Source organism: Vipera ursinii (assembly GCF_947247035.1).
Source record: "Vipera ursinii genome assembly, chromosome: 6".
Lineage (NCBI taxonomy): Eukaryota > Metazoa > Chordata > Lepidosauria > Squamata > Viperidae > Vipera > Vipera ursinii.
This window is the reverse complement of record NC_139515.1, coordinates 41853579-41874031: the sequence shown is the minus strand read 5'-3', so window position 1 is coordinate 41874031 and position 20453 is coordinate 41853579. Positions and strand designations below refer to the sequence as shown.

The following is a 20453-nucleotide window of genomic DNA, read 5'->3' as shown; positions in this document are numbered from 1 at the left end:
GCAAGGGGAGGACATTGGAGCATGATACCTTCTGAGAAAGGGAGAGCCGAGTGGGCAGTAAAAGTGTCAGTAAAATGCCAAAAATTATGGGAAAGAAATTACAAACTGTCAACTTCCTACCAAGAAAATTTATACAAAATGTTCCATAGATGGCACTTGCCACCAGCAAGACTAGCAAAAATGTTTAAAAACATGTTAGATAGATGTTGGAAATGTAAACATAAGTCAGGCACTTATTATCATGTTTGGTGGATATGTGACAAAGTAAAGAGTTATTGGAAAAAGATACATACCTGGCTAGAAAAGATGTTGGGAGAACATGTAGATTTTAAACCTGAACTTTTTTTATTAGGTATAATGCCAGAAAAGTCTAACAAACAAAGCTTATAATTTGATTTTGCATGTCACAATAGTGGCAAGAATTATATTCGCGCAATACTGGAAAAATGAAGGAATACTATCAGAAGAAGAAATAATTAAAAAAATACTAGAATGCACAGAGATGGATAGACTGACTATGAGACTGAAAGAAAAAGAAGAAACAGAATATTATCAAATTTGGGACTTATTTTATCGATGGCTAGAGGAAAGAATGAAGGATTAGGAATTAAATACCGTATGTATTAGCGAATGTAAACTCTGACAGCACATTTGTTGAAAAATTATTACTGAATGTATGGGGGGGGGAAACAATAAAGACTTTTACCAAAAAAAAAGTGTCAGACCCAAAACCCCTCACCTACCCTTTTTTTTCCTCTATTCTTTTGGGACCTGCCATTCTGTTGGGGGGAGGGGGTGCATGGGGTATTATGTTGGTAACTTTAGCTTTCCTCTTTCTTTGTCTGGCCTCCTCCCTTTGAGTATGGAATGCGACTCCTTATCTAGGAGACAGTTGCAAGGAAAGAAGACCTTGAGATGCACGCCTACTGTACCAGTCAGCCGGCCATCAAACCACCTGTGGATTGGCTGGATTTCAAACGTACATTATGACTTTGGTGGGAGGGGGCATACTGCTTGCTTTAATTATATCATTCACGCGGGCTTTTTTTTCAGATCTCGCCTTACACTCCCTACTGTCACTAGTCCCTAATAAATGTTCCTTTTGAGACAATGCCTGTTTCAAGAGTTCTGCTTTCTTGGGTGATTAGTTGAAGTGGGTCCTGACAGAAGGCGAGATCTGCATAGTACTCAGCCCGGAGAAGTAAACTGCTCTACCGGGGGAGTCGTGACTGAATTTTTGAGGGAAGAGTTCCAGGCAGTGCAATGGGCTGAAGACCTCCTCAGCCTTGAAGCCAGCGAAAGCCTCTCCAGGGACCTGAAAGCGACTGGACCATCTGGTGAAGAAGATCGAGCCAGATGGTCACTCGGAGTTGAAAAAAAGGAAGGCTTCTTCTCTTCATCCCAAAATAGTTTTGGAGCTGCTTAGAGACAGACAATGAAAAAAGACAGATACTGTTCACAGGCTCTGATCAGGCACTGCCCCCCTCCCTTATCTCTCATGATCAATGGAAAGAAAGGAGAGAGAAGAATAATTGCCTCCTGTTGCTATAAATGAAGAAGAGAATCAAGAGAAAAAACAGATAAAGAAGTAGTCTGGAATTATAAAGAGAATACAAAAGTGTCTCGAATCTTTTTTTTTCCAATCCCATTGCAACAGCAGCAGTACCTGAAGGAACAAAAATAGTATGCCCCAGACCAAGTAGTTCTAATATATTTGGCCCTAAAAAGTTATTACCAAAACAAGAGAAGGAATATTTTCACTCTTCATGCATTATCCCATCCTGTTCCCCTTCCTTGTTTCTATAGTGGAATGAATATGCAACATCTGCTAAGTGATCAATAAATATTTCTCTACTGCTTCTAAATAGTACCTAATCCACATATCCACAGAATCTATTCAGCTGAGCAAAAAATGAAATATTCAAAAATGGCATTTTTGAAAAGCGGAAAATATTTACTGAAGCAAGTAAGAGATGTATTATGGTCTCTAGACTCATTTGCTAGAACGATAGATGAAAAAAAAGCTGTACCATCTTTTAATAAACATTTGCAGATCTTTTATCACATGTGCATAGCCTTAAGATTTCAAATTCATTAGTGATTAATGAAACCACTAAATTCTGCTGCCACAACATTTCTGTATTTGTGACAAGTTCCAGATTGTAATGAGTTCGTTTTAAAATCTGCCATGTTTTCTCTTCATTAAAATCATTTGTGCAATATAACTTCCTTAATAAGGCATTGGGTATCTGCCAGTGATATTCTGATGTGTATAAGGCACTGTTTTTGTTATTAGATTACTCTGCCCAGATTTCCTACACTTTGGCTTTGTTTGCTATGGCAGTCTTAAATGGCAAAGGAGATTTTCTCACTTAGCATGGTAAATATTTTGTTGTGTATCCATAGGAGACTTGGTTTGTATGCTACATTATTCTGCATTGCAGATAGACCTCAAATTATAAACATAATTGGGATCAGAAAATTCATTAAGTGTTCTGTGTCATGGTTCTGACAGATGAAACTCTTCAAAGAACTTCGAGAAATTGTTTACCTTAAAGAATCTTTATTCGAGTAGCATAGCATCAGCACGTACATAGGCAAAGCCAAAATCTGAATTCCCCTCCCCTGAACACATAGTATCAAGCGCAATTCCCTCCTCTGATTAACGGTCATAAATCACATTCTCCAATTAGTTTGAAATGCAGGCTTTCCCTCCAGTTCTCCAACCCATTTCTTATCATCTTTTTTCAAAAAAACTTGATTCTCACACTGCTACAATATTGTTATGTCTAACTAACTCCTATGCACATTCCTCTTCCTCCCCCCAGTATCATCTAATTCTAACTCTAAGAGTAAAACATAAGAAGGAAAATGGCTGAATCTCCATATGTTGTCAAAGCAAGAACATCCGATGTTAGCAGCGTGGACATCCAGCCCCCCTTACAAAAAGGACAGATCCTGTAACGTAAACAAAAGCATATGTTAGGGACTGTCTCTTGGTTTGTCAGGGTGTTTCCTATAGAACCTTTTGATGAGTCTGTCAGCTTTCACATTGCTAGATTTCACCCAAGTGGCTTCAGACAGCGAGTATCCCTTCCATTGTACTAGGCACTGCAATTTCCCTTTAAAAATTCTAGAATCAAGAATATGCTTTACTTCATAGTGAGTCTGACCCGCCACTATGAGGGGTCTGGGTGCCTTCTTAGGGGTAGGTCTTAAAGTGGAGCCCCGAAAAGGTTTCAACAAGCTGCAATGGAAGACAGGGTGAACTCTCCCTAAAAGCCTAGGGAGTTTTAATTCTACTGTGACCGGGTTGATGATCTTTACGATGGGGAAAGGCCCCAAGAATTTTGGTCCTAATTTCTTGCTGGGTAATTTGAGGTGTAAATATTTAGTCGATGGATAAACCTTTTCCCCAACTTGAAATGTTCTTTCAGGAGCCCTCTTTTTATCTGCCTGCTTTTTATAGGTCTTAGAAGTCTTTTTAAAAGCAGTTTTCATGGCTTTCCAAACTTCTTCCCACCCCCTCACCCACTGATCAAGTGTCTGAGAAGCAGAGGGCACCTGAGGGTATTCAGGTATTGGACTAAACTCTTTTCCTGTGGCTACTCTGAAAGGCGTGAAGCCCGTGCTGCTGTGAACAGAGTTATTGTAAGCCACCTCTGCAAAAGGGAGGAGGTTGGTCCAGTTTGTTTGTTGGTAGGAAACATAGCATCTGAGCTATTGCTCCACCATCAGCAGATTCAGCGGCCCCATTAGTAGATGGGTGAAAAACAGATGATAGTCCTTGAGATGATCCAATTAATTTAAGAAAGCTCCTCCAAAACCTAGCTGTGAACTGCACCCCCGTCCGAAATTATTCATTTAGGGGCGCCATGCAGGTGGTAGATATGTTTCAAGAACAATTTAGTCAGTCGTTGGGTAGATGGGAGTCCTTTGCAGGTGATGAAGTGAGCCTGCTTTGAAAACAGGTCTATCACAGTCCAGATGACTGCATTTCCTCTCCTTTCAGGTAGGTCTACTATAAAGTCCATAGCAATTTTTTCCCATGGTTGAGAAGGGTCTGTCACCGGCTGCAGTAACCCAGGGGGTTTCCCTGGGATTCTTTTCATGGTGACACATACAGTACAACTGATATGCAGGTTCTGAGGTTTTGCTTGATAAAAAATACAGGAAACTAGAAATTGCCTTCAAGTTCTACGTTTTTATTCAGTTGAACAAAGACAGGCTCCTCCAAAAAGAACAGCCGCGAATGACAAGAAATCCTTGTATTTATTCTTTCTGGTTACATAAGCAAGCCATCCAGCAAAGCTGACACACATACGATAAAGATTTCACCCAGTAAGTCTGGCATACTGTAGATAAGAGAGCAGAAGTAGCTAAACATGTTCCCTTTTGGGTGTTTCCCTAAAGATATTTTATGTTCTCAGGTGGGTCAGGACATTGGGTGTTTTCCTTGCTGGCCTTTCATGACCCTGCAACCAGGACTTTGCAAGTGCCCAAAGACAGCAGGGCCATCTGCACATTCACAATTGATATTTCCTATACTGTCCCCTAATTCCGGGTCAACATAATCCCCCCTTTCATACTTAGAGCAGTGTGCAAAAGTATGAACACAGAATAAGCTTCCACAGTATGCGGGCCACATTGTTGAGGACAGGCAGAGGTGAGTAGGGGCAAGCAGTGAGTGACACAACAGGATACAAGAACAAGGAATATTACAAAGAGAGTACCAAGAATAATTCCCTCAGCTTTAAAACACATTACTCTTCCTGGTTCAAGAATCCATTTATTGAATAAAATAGAAAGGTCTCAGGTTGCTTTTTATGTTGCCAAGATAAGTCTTCTTAAATGACATACTTAAATACAGACAAAAGCCTTTTTGAGGACTGAATTTATATAACAATGACAGTTTAATATTTTGATTATTTGATTTCCAGACATTTATATAATTATTTAAATTGACTTCAATTGAAAAAAGTTTGTTAACTTCTGACATTTTGATTCTGTTTATCATTTCTTTAGCTTTTCTCATTTGGTTAATAGTCTCTTGACTAAATGCAGGATGCTGTGGATGTTATGGAGCTCAAGGGTTTGTAGCTAAAATGGTAAAACATTTAACTAACAATGCAGAGTATCAACTGTTCAGTAGATATTTATATTTCAGAGACAGTAAAATATGTTAAACATTTAACATCCTACTTTCAGTTATTTTTAACTTACTGACTTTTTGACAAAGCAAACATATCCAATTGTGCCAGGTGTATCACAATTCTTTTTTAATTTAAATATAAGAGATAAATATCCTATTGAAATAAATCTTTCTAATATGTACAGCACTATATAAGGAACAAGAAAGCATTTCAAGACCAAAGGCTTTTTAAGCTAGAAATAAAGGATCAAGAATAAATATAATAAATGTTAGGGACCAATCATAAATTTATTTCAATCATGTAGATAAAGATGTTAATATAGAGAACATTTAATTGACATTTAATATTTGAGAGTAATAATCCAATGAAAAATCAGAAATAAGTACCAGTTACTACTGTACATATTCAAATTAGAGATTCTAGGAAAAAACAGAGCCCAAACCTAATATTTGATTTTATCCTTAGCTTCTGAAGCTGCTTTAGCTTTAGTATTCAGCTTACTTCTACACCATAATAATTCATGATTTAGCTTTGCAACAAATCAGCCCTAGCCTTGAAATCATATCTGCAAGATCTTTCTTCAAGAACAGTTGAATTGTTACAAATGGCTGTTTGCCATGTGTGATATGCTACAATTATTCAAAGTGTTGATTTTAACCAGGGAAGGGCCCTAGCCTATGGAACAATGTTATTGAAGCAGAGGCTGGCCATCTTCTTACAATTTGGATAATATTTATAGCATTTCATTTTATCAAGACTGCTTATATTTTTAAAGTATTTTTTCAGGTAGGTTTTAATTATTATTTTTATTGTGTATCGCTGTTCTGCTCCAAATGACTTGTATAATTTTTTATGTCACTCCAGCCCTTTTAATCCATCCTCTTATGCCTTATCATCAGTTGTTCCATCTATGTTAATGACTGTGAGCATCTAATTCACAGCATTTTAAATCCTAAAATCCTCTGATGTGTAGCCAATCTTGGGCATGACCTAATCCAAAGAGATCTCACAGGTTGCCTACAGGGACCAGGGACCATTCCTGGCTATTCTTGAATAGAAGATTTGATCACCAAGTATTAACAGCTGTTACCAATGCTGAAAATCACAACTCTTTTTACATTACCAAGAAACAGCACTTGACATTAATTCCCCAAGAACAGAGTCCAACATGAGGGATAGGTTTTTTTTTATTAAATATAAATGGTACACAGTATTAGAATCAACCAGCTCCAGTATGTGTTATTTTGCCTTGTAAATGGATTAATATATGCCAGAATTAATAGGTTGCTTTATAGCTGTTTTGATGGAAGAATCAGCTGCCCTTCAAAATGTGTACTACACTAAAATTAAAGAAAAACGTCTGTCTGAAATCGTATCTGCAAAATCTTCCCACAAGAACAGTTGAGATATTACAAATGGCTCTGGTTGCTTACTGCTATATGCTAAAATTATTCAAAATGCTGGTGATTTCTTAAGGTTGGTGCTCATTTGCTGTAAAGCATAACCACCTATTATGATGTAGAAATCAGCTATATAATAAAGCTACACTGTTTCAAAAACTACAGACAAAAATTAAATATTAAATATTGGCTTGTCTACCAGCAAGAATTTATAAATCAAGATATCCAGATTAATACTTTTATTCTGAATCTTTTCAATATATTCCTTTCCTCATTTCCAACATTTTTGTCACATATTTCAGGTAGTCCTCGACTTATAACCATTGATTTAACAACCTTTAAAATTTATGTACTCAAAAAAGTGACTTATGACTGTTTTTCACATTTACAATCATTGCAGCATCCTCACGATCATGTGATCAAAATTCAGGCATTTGGCAACTGGCATGCATTTATGACAGTTTCACTGTCCTGGGGTCATGTGATCACCATTTGTAACCTTCCTAGCTGGCTTCTGACAAGCAAAGTCAAAGGAGGAAGCCAGATTTGCCGAACGACCACGTGAGTCACTTAACAACTGCAATGTTTCACTTAACAACTGTGGCAGAAAAGGTCATAAAATTGTGCAAAACTCACTTAACAACTGTCTTGCTCAGCAACAGAAATTTTGGGTACAGTTGTGGTTGTATGTCAAGGACTACCTGTATTTGAAAATACTGATGAGGTGATGAGTTGGACAAACTGAAGTAGAAATTTATTTAAAACAAACATGCAGATTGTTTCTGAAAGCAGACATCATTCAAAACCAGAAAAATAACACAAGTTATTTCCTCCCATTCTTCTAATTGACTGATAATCAAATTCTTTCTACACTGATATCCCTGTAATGAAGCACACAATTTTCCCTAATGTATAAACAATGTATAAACAAATAGGGGCCTTTATATCTGTTTATATGTATGTATGGTTCGATTTGCTAGAGCTTAGGCTGATGAAGTGACAAAGTGACATCTGCAATGCCAAGAGAAGACGGGCAGCAAAAGAGCCCATCTTTGTGCCTACAAAATGATAAATTCAGCAAAACTTCTGTATTTCTCTATTATTGTATCCACAGGGTGTTGATCAGAGGTCTTGGAGGAGGCCAGTTATACATTTGCAAACAGGAGCCAAAGCAATTACAGCAGCAGGTTGGTGCAACCTGCTTAAGGAAAATGTTACCTGTAATCTGTGCTTTTTTTGTAAAAAAAAAAAAAAGGTGCCGGAACTCACACACGTCATACAGCCCACCTGTATTCGGTTATTCTACTCTGTTATTCATCTTGAACCCCTCCAGATAACACTGATTCAAATTATCAATGCTTCTTATGGAGAAAGGCTCCCTCAGGTGGTTTCTCTTTTTTTAAATGATATTTTATTAGTTTTCTGATTTTACAATTAAACATTTAAAAAGCAATGTGGTAACTGGGTTAATCAATAAATCAATAACATACATAAATGTTTAATACAAATCTCAAGTTACAACATCAGATATTTCCTCTCTTTTTCCCTTAATATCTACTATCTCATGTTAGGCTAGTATAGTTCTTATTATTATTATTTACTTATTAAGTAAAACCATCTTTGTTACATTTATCAATAATTTTAGCTTATACATGTCTTAATTGTGTTTGCATTCAATCTTTATATACAATGTCCCGTTATTGGTTTTTTTCCCCAGGCTTTAATTTCCTATCAATATTCAAATTAACATTTGGTATTTATAATTTCCAAGCTTTAGGTAACCAAAGTTTCCCTTATCTCAACTTCTTCCTTTTTTCCCTTTTCATAACAAAATCTAATATTCTAAATACACATCTTATCTATTTGCATAGTCTTGTTCTGTTTTCTAAAAGTTACCTATTTTCCACCAAAAGTCTAGTCTTTTTACACATCTTACCTATTCAATTATAATATTACTTTATTTTTTAAAAATTATCTTATTTTCCACCACATTCAACCCTTTAATCAGTAGTATGAAATCCCCTCTAATAAATCAAAACCCTAGTTTCCTTCAGCCTTACTCTGGCTTTCTTCCTTTGCCAACTAACCTTCCATGTCAATACTTTTGAATCATCAAACAATTCTCCTTCTATTATTATATATATTATTTGAAATAAGAAAGACCATTTGGTTACATTTTTTTGGATCTAATGTATTCATTAGATCACTTCCCTATTACTCCAATTTCCCATGATTGTCCTGATAGGTTTATCTTCCATTCAATCTGTCCTTCATCCTTTTCCTCAAATTTCTTCTGAGTTATGTAAAAAATCTTTTCCATTTTCAACTTTGTCACTTCCTTTTCTGGTTTTTCCGTTGGCTGGATCTGTTGGTCAATTGAATCCTCTGTCTTAGTGTTTAGTTGTTCCACTTCTCCTGTTATTTTCTGCATTGTTAGTTCTTTGGTTATAGTCAAGATCTGGGTTTGTATATGTAACCTGGCATCTTGTTCCTTTATGATGCATCTTATTTTGTCACAAGCTGAAAGAATGGTTTTGTGTATAATTTCAACATAGAAAGGATTTTTTTCCTGATCATCCATTTTCTCTTCATAATGTGTTAAGGTGAAGACTTTAAAATCAAACGTGTTGTAGGAAGTCTTTATAGTGGAAATTGTTTACCAAGTAAGAATTTATAATCCAAAGTATTCCATCATCTCGTGTAATAACAAATGCTTCTCATGTAAAAAAAATAGGAAAGCAATTCCCCACATACTGTATAACTGAAAATCAGTAAGTTTACATTCATAATTCAAACAGACCAGATATGCCGCCCAGAAGTTCCTTCTTTAGAGCTGAGTTTTTCACAGGTGGTATCTGTCAAGGTCAAAAGTTTTTCCTAGAGTATGGGCTTCAAGCCAAGTCTCTTTTAGGCAATAACAAGTTGTAATACCATACTTCACCACAAGATGTCACCAATGCCATTTAAAGCTTTTTAAGTCCAAAGTTTTTATAATAGTTTTCCAAGTTTTTTTTAGATAAAAACAAACCTCTCCAGTAAGAATAGGAAAACTTTTAGCCCCCAAGTTTCAAAAGCATATACATTTGGGTCCCCACCTGCCGCCTTAGTTCACAGCTCGGCTGAAGCCCTAGTGGAAGCCTGGGAAAAGGCAGCCACTGAGGCACTCGACCATGTTGTACCCATGCAGCACCTGATCCGGTGCAGATCCCAGCGGGCTTTGTGGTTTTCTGCGGAGCTCCTGGAGATGAAGCATTGGAGACGGGGCCTAGGGAGCTGTTGGAGGTCCAGCCGGTCTGAATCCGACCAACTGCGACTAAGGTCCTTCACTAGGTCTTATCTCGCGGCGATGAGGACAGCGAGGTCAAACTACTTTGCTGCCCTCATCGCATCCGCAGATAATCGCCCGGCCGCCCTGTTTAGGGTGACTCGCTCCCTCCTGAATCAGGAGGTGAGGGAGAAGTCCTTGCAGGGTCGTGCCGAGGAGTTTAGCCAGCATCTGTTGGACAAAATCGCTTGGATCCGGACCGGTTTGAACTCCGACTGGGCAGAGTCTGACGGTGAAAACATGGGTGGTCTTGTCGATGTCATCTGGGAGGAGTTCGATCCTGTGACTCCAGAAGAGGTGGACAGGATTATGGGGAGGCTGAGCTCCACCACGTGTTTATTGGGCCCGTGCCCCTCCTGGATGGTTTATTTGGCTCGGGAGGGAACACGAGGCTGGCTCCAGGCAGTGATAACTGCTTCTTTGAATGAGGGTAGTTTTCCCGCCGCCTTGAAGGAGGCGGTGGTGAGACCCCTCCTCAAGAAGCCTGCCCTGGACCCAGCTGTTTTAAACAACTTTTGTCCGGTCTCCAACCTTCGCTTTCTGGCGAAGGTTGTTGAGAGTGTGGTGGCGCAGCAGCTCCCTCTGTTCCTGGAGGAAGCTGATTATCTAGACCCGTACCAATCGGGCTTCAGGCCTGGGTACAGCACAGAGACGGCATTGGTGAATGATCTCTGGCGGGCTCGGGACAGGGGTTGCTCCTCTGTCCTAGTCCTATTAAACCTCTCAGCGGCTTTTGATACCATCGACCATGGTATCTTACTGCGGCATCTTCAGGGGTTGGGAGTGGGAGGCACCGTCTTACGGTGGTTCTCCTCCTACCTCCTGGGATGTTCGCAGTCGGTGTTGGCAGGAGGGCAGAGGTCGGCCTCAAGGCCTCTCGTTTGTGGAGTTCCTCAGGGGTCAGTCCTCTCGCCTCTCCTGTTCAACATCTATATGAAGCCGCTGGGTGAGATCTTTCGTGGTTTTGGGGTTGGGTATCATCAATATGCTGATGATACCCAGCTTTTTATTTCTACCCCAAACCACCCCAGTGATGCCCTCGATGTGATGTCCCGTTGCCTGGAGGCGGTCCGAACAGGCTTCGGCTCAACCCTGACAAGACTGAGTGGCTGTGTGTGCCGGCCTCTCGGGAAATTCAGAATATTCCATCGTTAATTATGGGGGGTGAGATATTACCCCTCGTAGATAGGGCTCGCAACTTGGGTGTCCTTGGGTGTCCTCCTAGATTCACAGCTCTCCTTGGAAGATCATATAGGAGCTGTGACTAGGGGGGCCTTCGCCCAGGTTCGCCTGGTGCATCAGTTGCGGCCCTATCTACACCGGGATGCCTTGCGCACAGTCACTCATGCACTCATGACCTCCCGTTTGGACCACTGCAATGCTCTCTACATGGGGCTGCCCTTGAGGACTACTCGGAGGCTCCAACTGGTGCAGAATGCAGCCGCGCGAGTGGTGGTGGGGGCTTCCCGATACTCCCATGTAACACCTCTACTCCGTGAGCTGCATTGGCTTCCGGTTGCCCTCCGGGTAAGATTCAAAGTGCTGGTTATGACCTATAAAGCCCCAAAGGGCATGGGTCCGGGTTACTTATGGGAGCACCTGCTGCCGGCATCAACTTCCCTTCGTCCAGTGTGCTCCCACAGAGGGCCTCCTTAGGGTGCTGTCGGTCAAAGAGTGTCGACTGACGGCCCCCAGGGGGAGGGCATTCTCTGTGGGCGCGCCAGACCTTTGGAACCGTCTACCGGTTGAGCTCCGGATGGCTCCCAACCTTCGCTCCTTCCGACGTGACCTAAAAACACATTTATTTGAAAAAGCCGGCCTGGTCTGATGGGTTTAGGGGTATTTTATAGTTTTGTATTAATTTATTGAATAGGGCTGTAGTATTTAATATTTTTAATTTTTGTACATTGTATTTTATTACATTGCCCTGTACACCGCCCTGAGTCCTTCGGGAGAAGGGCGGTATATAAATTAAATTAAATAAATAAATAAATAAATATCCAATTAGATTAGAATTGTTCTTATAGTTGCTCTGTTTCCCCTGGATAGTTAGTCACCGCTGTTCTTAGAGGGTGGGGTAGAAATTCCCTTCCCTCTCTCCTCACAGGGTGAAAAATCCTTTGGGCAGCTTTTACAGGAAACAATATTTAAAGTCTTAAAGAGAAAATCAGATCTCACCCAGTTTCATCCGCGTTGCTTTAAAGGTGCTTAGTGATTTTGATGAGCCATATTGCTATGGTTGGTCTTCCCCCTGCCGGTTTGGAGGGCTGCCGCCCTCCTGCGATCAAACGAGGGTCCCCTCCTTGCTTCTCGCCCCTACAAGGCGACTTTGAACCCTTTCCAGGGTCCCCCAGCGGGACGAATTTGGACGTGAAAGACGGAGCTCTCTTACAGCATCCGTGGCGCCATGATGGCTAACTGGAAGTTCTCAGGTGGTTTCTCTTGATCTGGTAATGTTGGCCAGTTAAAACCCATTGCCAATTCCCCTTGTTGGGAAAGTAGAGAATCCATTGGAGAAATGGATTATCAGGACCCTTTTGATATAGATTCAGGCTTAGGTATGGGAGTGAAACTGGATCAGTCATTCTGATAAATGTTAGGAACTGGAGGAGGATTGTGCAATTATTTGAGGATAGTACAACTCTTCTGGTCTTTTTAGATCTCTTGGGGGTGGCTTATAGCAGGGCTTTCCAACCTTTTCAGATTGTACACAATATTTGAGTACCACCAGGTGTCAAAAACTTGATGACTAAAAAAAGGGGGGTTGGTTTTACTGGTTAGATTCATTTGTTGATATAGAAATGGCTACTTTATAATATTATGGAAAAGTAAAAAGTTACGGTTTGATGTTAATGCTTCCTTCTACTGCAACAGAGGAAGTCGGAAGTCAATGCCTTTTTTCTTTTTTCCTTCTCCACTTCCCCCTTTCCTCCCCAGTGTGTCTTACTATTTGCTTTTGTATTTTTGTATTTTGTTACATAGTTAAAAAAAGGGGAAAAACGGGACGCGGTGGCTCAGTGGGTTAGGATGCTGAGCTTGTTGATCAGAAGGTCAGCAGTTTGGCGGGTCGAATCCCGAGTGCCACATAACAGAGTGAGCACCTCTTACTCATCCCAGTTTCTGCCAACCTAGCAGTTTGAAAGCACGTAAAACTGCAAGTAGAAAAATAGGGACCACTAAGCTGGGAAGTTAACAGTATTTTGTGCGCCTTTGGCATCTAGTCATGCCAGCCACATGACCACGGAGACGTCCTCGGACAAGCGCTGGCTCTTTGGCTTTGAAACGGAGATGAGCACCGGGCCCTAGAGTCGGAAACAACTAGCACACATGTGCGGGGAACCTTTACCTTTGTGTTAAAAAAAGGAAAAAAGTACTGGTTTTAATTTCTTCAGTGGTAATTTCTTCCAAGGCAACTTGAAAGCTCCAGTCACTGCAAAATGGGCAAGTTACCACTACCACATAACACCTGCATTGACACCTGCGTTGGCTTTTAATAAAATTTTGGGATTCAGCTCAAAGTGCTGAATTTAACCTCTAAAGGTTTGCACAGCTTTGCTCTGAGGTATCTCCTTTTACTTAGAACTGTCCCATCCCATCACTTACCCCAGAAGGAAAACTCAAAGAACAACCCCCCATTGTGAAAATGTTGGGGGCAGAAACAATGTTTTCGTGCTGTAGTCTCTTCCTTGTGGAATATAACCTTTTGTTTAAAGATGAGGTTAAAATTTTAACAGCTCTTTGCTATTTGCTAATGGCTTAAAAGGGCCATTAAAACAGTTCTCAGATACCACAGTCAACACCTGAGATTACTTACCTAGTGCCAGGGCCCACTTCAAAACCTCATCCTAAGAAAGCAGAACTCGTGGAAGCAGTTTCTTCCAAAAGGAACTTTTATTAGGAGAAGCTGATAGCAGGCACAATAGACAGGATCTGAGAGTTTCCCACTCAGATCAATAGGTTAAAAGTGTCCCAAGCAAACCCCACCCCAATAGTTCATCTGGTCAGTTCAAATGGGCCAATCCCCAGGTGTTAGGTCCGTTGTGGGAAAAAGCTGATAACGCCAGACTGTCTCAGGCTTGTAGCGATGTTTGTTGGGTCTTCGCACCTTCTCTTCTGAAAGAGGAGATAAGCCAGTGCCCAGAGGTGCATTTCTTTCTTTCCCCCATCCCCTTCCAGCTGACATCAAGGGAAGACAGTTCAAAGAGTGTGTATGCAGAGACAGTGAAAGTTACATTGTAGCAATAGAGAAACAAAGAAACAGCCCACAGCATTTCCCCCCTCCCTTACAGGAGCATGGCAGAACCCAGAAGAATAGAAAGAATAAAGTTAGAATTAGAATTAGAAACAGCCCCCTTAGGATGTGGGTTCTGACACCTAGAATGGGCTTTGTGGTATACCTTTATTTTACTTTTTAGTGGGATGACAATCTATTTTTTAATGTTATATTGTAAATCACTTGGGAGTCATTCTGGAATGTAGTATATAAAAAGTTGCAAATATAGATGCACAAAAGGGAACTATAACATAAAAAACTGTAAACTGTTGTAAGGCAATTATATAGTAATTTCATTTTGAGATGCCATTTATAGGATTAACATTTTTATTACAGCATTTTTTTATTTTTTTCTGATAGAAAGCTTCAGCAAAATCAGAATACAATGTTCCATTTAAATTCGTAGTAATGTGGGATGGAATATACTGAGGACAGAATGCACCAGTTGAATAATTTTATTTATTACAGTACAACCATTTGTACATTGTGCAATCTCCAGCTCATACAATAAAAGTGTTAAAAGCTTGCTATGCACACAGGCAAATTTTTGGTTAAAATCCTTACCATTCAGTAACTTTAAAACATATAAACTAAAACTAAAATCATCAAAAATCTGCATTAAACAAAAAAGAATGCCAAAGGCAAGCCACCAATATTCAAATATCCATCAGAACATGAATATTAATACAACTTTACAATGTGTACTGGTAGCAGAGGAAATATATCTCATGAGAGTAAGTTGTTTTACAATGCATATTGAAAACCTGATGTTTTCAACCAATGAAGAGATATAGGTAGTCCTCAACTTACAACAACTGAACCCAAAGTTTATGTTGCCAAGTAAGAAATTTGTTAAGTGAACTTTGCCCTATTTTACGACTTTTCTCAGCACATTTAAGTGAATCACCGCAATTCTTAAATTAGTAACATGCTTACTGAATCTGGTTTCCCCATTCACTTTGCTTGTCAGGTCACAAAAGGGGATCACATGACTTTGGGACAGTACAACTGTCATAAATGTGAGTCAGTTGTCAACCATCTAAATATAAATCATGTGACCAAGAGGATGATGCAATGGTCATAAGTGTGAAAAATGGTCATAAGTCACTTTTTTCAGTGCCATTGTAACTTCAAATGGTAATTAAATGAACTGTTGTAAGTTGACTATCTGTACTTCAGAAACCTACGCTGGTGCTGGCATTAATCCCTTAGCAGAGTTAAGAATCTGTGAAATGGCCATAATAACAGTCAGTTAAAGAGGCAAATTTCAGTAATATCCCCAATTATTTGGGAGCTGGTTTAGAGAGAAAACAGAATAAGCTCTAGGACAGCTTGCTGCAGTCATCTCACTGTGGCAAACTCGCCACAGGACAACTCACCATGGCCAACTTCCTGTGGTACAACTTGCCACAGAAAATTCCACATGGAATAACTCAATGCGATAAAGATTACCCTCCACTGTTTCTTTGACATTGTTTCCATTGACAAAATGTGGTAGACAACATTTATTGAATTATCATATCATACATGGAATTTTCTGTGGCAAGTTGGCCATGGAGAGCTGTCCGGCAAGTTGGCTGTGTCGAGATGACCACATCAGGTTGGCAATGGCGAGATGGCTGCGGTGAATTGTCTCATTCCAAACAGAACACAATAGTGAGCAAGAAGTAATACAGTAGAATAAAAGGACAAATAAGGTGCCATGTGGTTCAAGAAAGCCTATGCAGCCTTTAAGGACAAGTTATAAGGAATCCCCAGAGAAAAGAAAGGATGATCATTAAATACAATTTTTCCCTCCAGGGAATCCATGATAAAGTTTACAACTGAAATAATCTGTACTTCACAAAATGACTTAATTATATTTTTCATACCGAGTCAATATTTCTTGAGCATTATTTGATAGGTTGCTTACAGAATATGGAAAAACAAGGACATCAGCCTGGCAACCTATATATTTTTTAGACAGCAAAGGTGATGAACGAGCAAGTATTGGAGTGTATAACCCCAGACATGTCACTAGAAGACAAAATCACAAAACTGCATCTCACTGACTTTAGTCATGTCATGCAGGGAATTCACTGGAGAAAACAATTATGTTGGGAAGAGTTAACGGTAAAAGGAAACTAGGCCATCAAAGAACACAGCTGGACGCTATGAAAATTGACACCAGCCAGAGCATAGAAAAACTCAAGTAGTGCAAGATCAGAAGATGTGGAGAGACCTGGCCTATAAAACTGCCAAGAATCAGACTCGACTGAATGGATATCATTATCATCATCATTATATGCAGGACATTTAGAAGGATCCACATCATTCTACTCTTCTTTATCCATAAATGTAGACAGTGAAATTGTGAGCTGTATTGGTTGCACTCTCTTTATAGCCAGGTCTCTTTTTTACTTAGCTTTTCAGTAATGTGCCCAATTATTCAGGAGCTGCTTTAGGGATTGCTGACTTAGTAAGTTAGCTGGAAACACACTAGAATAGTTCAAGAGTCAATATTTAAAAGGCTGAGAAATAACTCCATAAGCTTGGCATGAGCTTTTCTTTCAGTATTTATAACATAAATGTTTCTGTTTATTATTGTTATCATACTACAATTATCCTGTTCTTTCTAGCAAAATCTTTTATTGCTTATTCTTGTAACTAAATATTACAGCCAATTTTACAACTTTATAGTCTTGCTATCTTTATCTCTTTCATCTCGTTTATTTTCATGCAGTAAGTTTGCTCTCCACTAGTGTTTTCTTATTCTTGCAACCAAATATTACACAAAATTCTGCAACTTTAAAACCTTGCTATCTTTACATCTCTTTCAGCTCATGTATTTTCATGTAAAAAGCTTATTCTCCACCATGTTTCTTTTTTCTACACAAACACCGACTGCTTTGCTTGTGAGGATCAAAGTAGTGGTGAAGATTTGGAACAGGTTTTCTACATATAATGAATTCTGTTCTTCAAAAATAAAAATAAAAATCTGTGTAAGTAAAGACTGGGTTTCTACTTTTTGAAAGCAGATTCTGAAAGTCTTAACTTTTTTTCTTTTGTATTGTGTCTATGGGAAGGGAGAATATACACTATGTTTTTTAAAATGAATTATCTCATCTCTTCATTATATAAAAATTATCAAGAATAAAAGAAAATTTATTTTTTCCCTTCCAGAATGTGACAACTATCTCCAAAACATCATCCTATAGCAAATATAAGCCTTAGTTCTAGAAATCTATACAGCCCAACTAAGATGGTTAATAGATGTGTGGAATAGAAGGGAAAGCCATAACATCTTTTACAGCATTACAGTGTTCCCATTATTGGACTATTAAGTCCTGAAGAGTGCCAGGCTACTTGCCCAGAATTAAAAAACACTGCAAGTTCCCACTTGCATAATTTAACAAATACTAACAAAGCCATGCTTGCAGGGAAATAAGTCAATCTGAAAAAATGGACAATAAGGTTGACTCAGCCTTCCATCCTTCCGAGGTAGGTAAAATGAGGACCCAGGTTGTTGGGGGCAATTAAGCTGACTTTGTAATAATGCCGCTTGGGGTGTGTGTGAAAGCCCTAATAAGCAGGCATATACATAGAATGAAGGCTACTGCTAAGCTTGTAAGCCGCCCTGAGTCTTCGGAGAAGGGTGGGATATAAATGGAAATAAAATAAAAATAAAATAAAATAATGATGGTGGTAAATAAAATAGATTAACTGATATAATATAGTAAGCAGCATTTGCTAGCCCAAAATAATGGCTGGGGGAATGGGTGGAGGCAGGAAATGCTACTGTGTGACACCACGAAGATTTGCCACCTGGTTAAAGAAATGATAAGGAATGCATCATATGGGCCTATTTGGGCAATTAATATTAATCTGTTCATTAAATTTTTAGAGCCTATGAAACTAAAATTATTTTTGATTTTAGATATAAAAATATACTTTGTTTTAAATAGACAGAATATTTACAATTACATACACATATTTATATAAGCCATAATCTGAAAATAAACATCTGAATGGACAGGTAGAGGACTCTAGTACGGTTGATTGACAGCCATCTTTCTTCATGGGTTATGACAAGGAAGTAGCATAGAATTAGGGGAGCAGCATTCATATCCAGGTACATGCAATGCCTTTTGAACATAGGGACAAGCATAGAGGGAGGCGTAGACAAAGCGGATAAAAGCGGGAGTCATCTCCAGGGAGAACCAGGGTGGGCAGCCTAACTCACCCACACAGCGGTAGCTCACCCAGCAGGTATAGCGGCAGCAGAGGTGGTAGCCTGCTATAGTCCCGTGGTGGCGAATCTATGCCACGTGTGCCACAGGTGGCACGCAGAGCCTTCTCTGTGGGCATATCCTAGGCCTCCGCTGCCGTGTGCAAAAAAAAGAAGTTTGAATTGCTTGATTGAATTTTTAGTCCCACACAGCGGCGGAGGAAGTGATGTGAAGAAGGTGCCGCATGGGGGTGGGGGGAGCAGCGACAGCAGGGCGCTTCATGAGAGGGGTGGGGCGGGGCCCATGATGGGATGGAGAAGCAACGTGGCAGCGCTAGCATGGTGGTAGACCAATTGCTTCCCTCCCCCTGCTAGACACCTGCCGAAGCTGCGCAGAGTAGGTTGCCGCCCCCACCCCCCGCCCAGATGCCCTTGCCTCCCCCAAGCATTTTTTTACTAACCTGCGACAAAAAAATTAAAGTTCCATGAGACTTTCTAACTTCTCGTAAGATCTCAAGAAGTAAGTCCGATGGAACTTTTTTTTTTTTTCCGATAGTCCCACAAACATGTGGTGAAGGCTGAGAAGCAAATGGAGAAACGGAATGCAGCTGAAAGCCAGGTTAATACAAAATGCTTGGGGGACGGAGGGCACATGCCCTTCCCATGCCAGCCCAGCCCCGGGTCAGCCATGCAAGGCAGTGGTGGGCAGGGTGTTGAGGTGGGGGCTGGCTGGCCAATCAAAGCAGCAGGTGGAGTTCAGCAAAGGAGAAGTGGCATGGGGCTGGGAGTCAAGTAAGGAAAGAAAGGCAGTTTCTGGGGGGGAGATTTCATTCCTTACCTGCCCCACTTGTTCCGAGGCCACTTTCCGCTCAGACATGTTGCTCTTGCCAATGGCCCAACTGCCCACTTCAGCGCCCTCCCTCCCCGAGCCTCCTGCCCTTCACCTGCTGCTTTGGCAGCTCCGTAGGCAGAGCTGCAAAGTTCTTCTCTCTGACAGAGAACCTCTGCCTACGGAGCCACCAAAGCAGCAGGTGCCAGTGTCAGGCTGGGGAGGGCTCAAATGTGGCCCCCCGGGGCTGTCCCAGAAATGGCAAGAGACTGGCCCCCACTGCCCCAGCCCTGGTCCACCCCAAACTGGCTGGGACCCCTCCTGGTATACGCACAGGAAACAGTGAACGCTTAGTAGCTGGTGGTTTGCAGCAGCAGCTGCAGTTCATTTGCCTCACCCTGCCCCGCCCCACCCTTCCCAGCCTCGCCCGTCACACGTGGCCATTCCCTGCTTTGCTAGACCTCTCCTCGTCCAGTTCTGCTGCACCACGTCTTTCCTCCCTTGGGCCTTGGCATTCTGTTAAGCCTAGCGCCCCACAGCACGCTCGGCCTGTGGGATGAAAGGCACGGAAATGGGAGCACACAGTGGCACAAGCCGAGACTAGATGCCAGGCAGTTTGCAGAAGGCCAGTGAGAAGGTGAGGCCATTTGGGGGGTCGAGTTAGTCGCGTTACGATTCTCAGAAAACTGAGGCCCAAAAGAAATATATTGAATTATCTGCAAAGGACTTCTGGGGAGATGGCTTGGAGCCATGTGCTGCATCGGGGAGGTGATGTGCAGGCAGGTGAGAGAGCAAACTCACAGATTGGCTTTGTGGTCTATTCTTGCCACATCCCCTCCCTAAAATCATAGAACTCTTTGGATTGAATGGGAAGTTAAGAGTCAACTCCCCCCAAAATTATTTTGTCAGGGTCGTGGATAGTTTCTTGCTTTTACTTCCTCTCATCTGCACTTTTATAATTTAATCCAGCCTTACTCAAACTAATGTCTTTTGGGTGTCATGGACCACAGTTCCCATAATCCTGTGGCCTATGCTGGCTAGAAATGCAATCCCTTATTTTCTCTGCAATATGCCCCTAGGAGGCAGTAGGTCTGTGGGATTTAGATGTATTTAAACATTTGTTTCTTCTGCCTAATTTATTAAATCAACATCTAATTCGAAATTAAATGTTTCTGAGAAATCCAGGGTGGTTTACAAAAAAACTCTCAAAGATAGCTATTGTAAAGCATTACCAGCACTGCTTAAAACAGTATTTAAAGTGTGTAT

At 40.6% G+C, this 20453-nt stretch overlaps 1 protein-coding gene across 1 annotated transcript in view; it reads right to left on the bottom strand.

The window, feature by feature from the left end:
* Positions 1-2630: 2630 nt before the first annotated feature.
* The window catches only part of TBK1 (TANK binding kinase 1), a 50781-nt gene continuing 32958 nt past the window's right edge, over positions 2631-20453 (bottom strand). The window contains exon 24 of the mRNA XM_083365929.1: positions 2631-2958. The gene's annotated coding sequence lies outside the window, so the exon portion shown is untranslated. The remainder of the gene's footprint in view (positions 2959-20453) is intronic.